Source organism: Elephantulus edwardii, unplaced genomic scaffold, assembly GCF_000299155.1.
Source record: "Elephantulus edwardii isolate Elephantulus edwardi_28Jun2011 unplaced genomic scaffold, EleEdw1.0 scaffold00308, whole genome shotgun sequence".
NCBI classification, from domain to species: Eukaryota; Metazoa; Chordata; class Mammalia; order Macroscelidea; family Macroscelididae; genus Elephantulus; species Elephantulus edwardii.
Genome location: NW_006400058.1, coordinates 1,943,587 through 1,949,012, shown reverse-complemented (window position 1 = coordinate 1,949,012; position 5,426 = coordinate 1,943,587). Strand labels below are relative to the sequence as shown.

The window sequence follows — 5,426 nt, the reverse complement described above, 5'->3', positions numbered from 1 at the left end:
CATGGAGACAGTACACATACCTGACATAAACCCTTCCCAATTTTGACCCATGCACTATTTCTTTACTCTGTTCTAACAACTGCCTTTTGGTCCAGGTATAGGTTTCACATAAGTACAATCAAGTGTTCTGGGATTCCTATTCTTCTCAGAGTCAGCCACAGTTTGTTGTGATCCACACAGTCAAATACCTTTGCATAGTCAATGAAACACAGATAGACATTCTTCTGGTACTCTCTACTTTCATCCAAGATCCATCTGACATTAGCTATAATATCCCTAGTGCCACAGCCTCTTCTAAATCCAGCCTGCACATCTGGAAGTTCTCTACTGCTGTGCTGTTCCAGTCATTTTTGGATAATTTTCAGCAGAATCTGGCTTGCATGTGGTATCAGTGATATTGTTTGATAGTTTCCACACTTTGTCGGATCACTTTTCTTTGGAATGGGAACAAATATAGATCTCTTCCAGTCAGTAGGCCAAATTTCTTGGTACAAGTTGGTGAGCACATCCAGGGCAGCATCTGTTTGTTGAAATATGTCACTCGGTATGCCGTCAATTCCTGGGGCCTTGTTTTTTGCCAATTCTTTCAGAGCAGCTTGAACTTCTTCTTTCATCACCACAGGCTCTGCTCTACTCTGTTTCCAAATGTTTCCATCATCCTTAACAGAACTTCCCTTTTCTCCCTTCCTAGCACTCCTGTTGGTGTTGGTAAGTGCCATCGCGTCATCTCCAACTCATAACTACCCAATATTCAACAGAATGCAACCATCCCAATTCCTGTACCATCTCATAGTCTCTGCTGAGCTTGAAACCATTGTTGCAAATCCATCTTCTTTTTTTTTTTCTTTTGCTAGTTTCCAAAGGCTTTATTGGTAAATATGCTTTGGCAAAGGATTCTCAATCCTCATGTTTCCAAGCCTGGAAGGAAGAGCTGTGTACAGGAGCACATGGGGCTGTCTCAAAATGGGAGGACGTGGTCACTTCTTATGCATAGATCCAATCATGGTCACAAGGCTTGTAGTCAACCAGTTCCTCTGGCTAAACTTATTCCTTTCTCAGCACTTTTTACTAAATCACTGCCAACTTAAAGACAGAAATCCCCATGATCTTTGGCTTAGAATCTGCTGGGTCAGTTTCTCCAAGCATCTCTCACTCAGTCTTGAACACATTCAGTCCCTCCCAGACCATGGCCACAATTGGTCCTGAGTTCTTGTACTTCACCAGCCCCAGGAAGAATGCACGGTCTTTCAACTCAATGTAGTGAAGCTTCAGGTATTCCTTGGAGGCCTGAAGGAGCTTCATGGCCACAAGGACTTGATGATGTCCACCAGGCCACACTACATGCCTTCCAGGTGGATGGAGATGAAAGTGTGCTCACTGTTGGCTACAGGATGTTGGGAGAGGACCAGGACTTTGGTGCACTGAGTGCAAGAGAAAAGCTCAATCCATCTTCTTGAGGATATTTTAAGTGCCCGTCAATTTGAGAAGCTCATCTCCCAGCACTATTTTAGACAATGTTCCACTGCTATTCATAAGGTTTTTGCTGGCCAATTATTTCAGAAGTGGATGGTCAGTCTTGTTTTCTAGTCTGCCTTAGTCTGGAAGCTCAGTTGAAATCTGAGCCATTGATGACCCTCCTGGTATTTGCAATACTGATGCTGTAGCTTCCAGTAACATAGCTACTGGTAAGCCACCAGCATAGCAAATCAACAGAGGACTACTGCTAGTAAACCCAGGCAAACTTGGTTCTTTTTACATTTACTTTCTCTATATAGAAGATACTGTCCACTTGCCATGCAGAGGTAACTTGTGGTTGCTCTGATGCTGAACACTGCGACACTGATGGGTCAAATGTGATAATGGTTACCCATCGTGGGCAGTGTTTGGTGGAGTTTGCTGATTAAAACAAGCTTGGAAGCAGGACTGGCATCTACTTCTGAAATAACTTGCCTCCGGAAACCCTATGAACCTGGAGAAAGGATGAAAGTTATACAAGTGCTCAGGTCTTTCGTTCACAGGGTCGCTATGAGTCACGTACGACTCGACGACACTTAACAACAACAACAACAACAACATGATATAGAGGAGTCAGTGCCTTTGAATTGTGATGCTGGTCAGTATCTCAGGGACTGCAAGTCTGTCTTGGAAGAAGCGGAACCAGGGTTCTCCTTAGAAGTAATGACAGTGAAACTTTGTCTTCCATACTTTGGGATGTTATCAGGAGGGCCCAGTCCTCAGATGAAGAAATCCTGCTGAGAAATGTGGAGGTTCAGAGAATGAGAGGAAGTGCTTCAACAAGATAGATTACACCGTGACTTTGACAACGAGCTCAAGCATGTCAGAGGTTGTGAGAATGGCACCGGACACAGTAAGGTTCAAATCTGTTGTTCAAAGGGTCTCAGTGAGTCATAGTCCAATTGGTGGGACGTAACAGCAGCCACAGCAACAAACGTTTTCCTGTTTGATGTAAGTGGAATCATACAGTATTTATTAATGTATGACCCTGCATAATATTTTCAAGTTTCGTTCATGTTGAATGATATTTTTATGGCTAAAGAATAGTGGAAATAGAGGGCTGAGGATGGGGGGGATAGGGTGTTAATCATAGGGTTGCACAATTTTGATGGGTGGATGGGGTGAAGGAAATGGGAAGGATCTTTTGTGAAAAGCAATGTATTCAAAGTTTGTAAATAAATCAGAGTAATGTAAAAATTTTTTTTAATTTTAAAAATTTTAAAATTAATTTGTTGGCTTTAGAAAAAATCTTTAAATTTTTTTAAAAATTTTAAAATTTTTAAAATTAATTTGTTGGCTTTAGAAAAAATCTTTAAATTTTTTTAAAAATTTTAAAATTTTTAAAATTAATTTGTTGGGTTTTTTTTTTTACATGCATGGTTGGTGGGGTTTTTTTTTTCAAAGAGAAGTTCTAAAATAACACACTAAATCGGGTCAAAAAGTAAAGTTTTAAATAGATTGTTTTATAAGGATAAATTATAACATATGTAATGACTGTTCTTGGAAGGAGGAGTGGCATCCACTTCCATAACAGCTTGTCTCGGAAACCCTATGAACCTGGAGAGAGGATGAAAGGCACCCAAGGGTCGAGGACTCTCCTTCATAGTGTCGCTATGAGTCGTCTGCGACTCAACGGCACTTAACAACAACAAACAATGACTGTTCAGTCTGCAAAATCTTGATCTTAGAGTGTATGATACACCTGGTTGGCAGGGTTTTTTGTTGTTAGGTGCCATTGAGTCAAGTATGACTCATAGTGACCCTATGAACAAAAGATCTGATCCCTGTTCCATCCTGTCAGAAGTCATACTTCTGACACACACAAGCCCGTTGCGGCACTCACCATGTCAATCCACTTGTCTGAGGGTTTTCCTTTTCTTTTCTGACCCTCCACCCTTCCCAGTATCATGTCTCTCTCCAAGGAGTAGCACCTCCTAGCAACATGCCAAAGTATGGGAGACGAAGACTCTTCATTTTTGCCTCCAGTAGCACTCAGGTTTTCCAAATTAACCAGTCATCATTCTTCTCCTTCTGCAAAGACTTCTCTTTGGCTGCCTTCTTCCTTTGTTGCATAATCTCAGAATCCTTCTGCTTTCTCTGAGAAGCAGTCCAGCTTGCTAGTAACCTCCGGGGTTTTCTTCATATTTTTCTGGCAGGCAAGTTTTCTCTGATTTTCACAGGCCATCCCGGCCACCAGGTTTTTTTATATCGTGGATATGAACGTTTCTATTAAGAATGACAGGAAAATTGGAAATAGCTGTGCTGCAAACAGCTTCTGTAACTTGCCTATTCACTTTCTGTGTGGTATTTTTTTTTAAGTGGCCTGAAGGTCTTAACTTTAGGTTCAACTTATAGTCTTTTCCTTTATGGATAAAGATTTTGGGACCTTGTTTAAGAAATATTTTCATACCTCAAAGAAGTGCTGATATTCACTAATATTTCCTCAAGGCTTTATTCTTTTGTGTTACATTTAGGTTGACAATGTTTCTAGAACTAATTTTGGGATATGGTGTGAGATAGGGTTTTTAATTTTATCAAAGTAATTAATGTATGTATACTTAATAAAATAGAAGCATATGGTTATACTCTGTGAAGAAAGCTTTTGTTTCAAAGTATTTTTCTGTTATGAAAGTACTATCACATTCTCGCTCATTACCATCAAGTCTAAAAACCAGCTTACAGCTGAAGTTCCATTGGGTTTCTGAGGTAAGAAAAGAGATTACTTATCTTTTCCTGAGTAGCTACTAGTAGTTGAACCACCAGCACGGCCAAATCTTTGGGTCAACAGTGCAACTCCCTATGAACTTCCCCACCAGAGTCTCTTAATATCACCTTATTAATATTACTTTGTTATAGAAAAGTTAGGAAGTAGAAAGAGCATGATGGTTTAATGGTTTAAGAAACTAACAACCATAGGTTAGAATTCTCTCTCTGTCACTTCTTGATTGAGTAACCTTTGCCAAGTGCTTTCCTTTACCTTCATCTTATAGAGCTAATCTCTAAAATAAGTCAGTGCCACCTCATTAAACCAAAAACTCAAACCCACTGCCAGCTCCACTCATGCAATCTCCATAAGGTTTCCAAAGCTATAAATCTTTATAGGAAACTGCGCATCTTTCTTCTCTAGAGAAACTGGTGGGTTTGACCTGCTGTCTTTTTAATGTACAGTCCAACACTTAAATGACTTCATCACTAAATATAGTGTTTAACCCAGAGTAGGGTTCAAAGAAAGTGTCCAATAAATAAGAGCTGCAATTATTGCTGAAGGATTCGATTTAACCACCCAGTAGCCATTTGTGTTTATGTCCTCTCAAGTCAGGGACTCTGGTGGCTTAGTGTGTTAGGAGTTGTGCTGCTAGCCATAGGCTGGCAGTTCCGATCCACCAGCTGCTACACGAAAGTTAAGTGGCCTCTTGTGAAGATGTACAGCCTCAGAAGCCCGATGGAGGGTTGGCTCGAGGTTTGGGCAACAGTGGATAAACCTCCTGGGAGTATTCAGCATCTGTCCTCCAGGCTGTGGAGAAGAGAAATGGTATCAATGGTTAAAATCAGGGCTCTGGAATCAGATGGTCTGAGTTCAAACCCAACTCCAACAGTTAGGACCCTCACTTCTCAGTGCCTCAATTTCCTCATCTGTTGAACGAGAATAATGTAATATCCTTCTTACCTGACACATTGTAATGATTTTCTGGGATGATTATAAGAGTTATCAAATACAGTGTGCTAAGAACAACGGGACATGGCACAAAATAAAATTTTGAAAATATTTATAAAATTATTCCCAGTTTTTTATTTCATTAAAAAAAAAAGCTGGAGAGGTTGCTCAATTCAAACTCAATTCATTGCCATCATGTCAGAAGCACTGCGTAGCTGATCCCCCAATGGGTTTTCAGAGGCTGTAAATAGCACAG

General features: G+C 40.4%; 1 pseudogene; it reads right to left on the bottom strand.

Moving 5' to 3' along the window:
• Positions 1-984: 984 nt before the first annotated feature.
• On the bottom strand, positions 985-3,700 carry LOC102860478 (annotated as a pseudogene).
• Between the last annotated feature and the right edge of the window lie 1,726 nt (positions 3,701-5,426).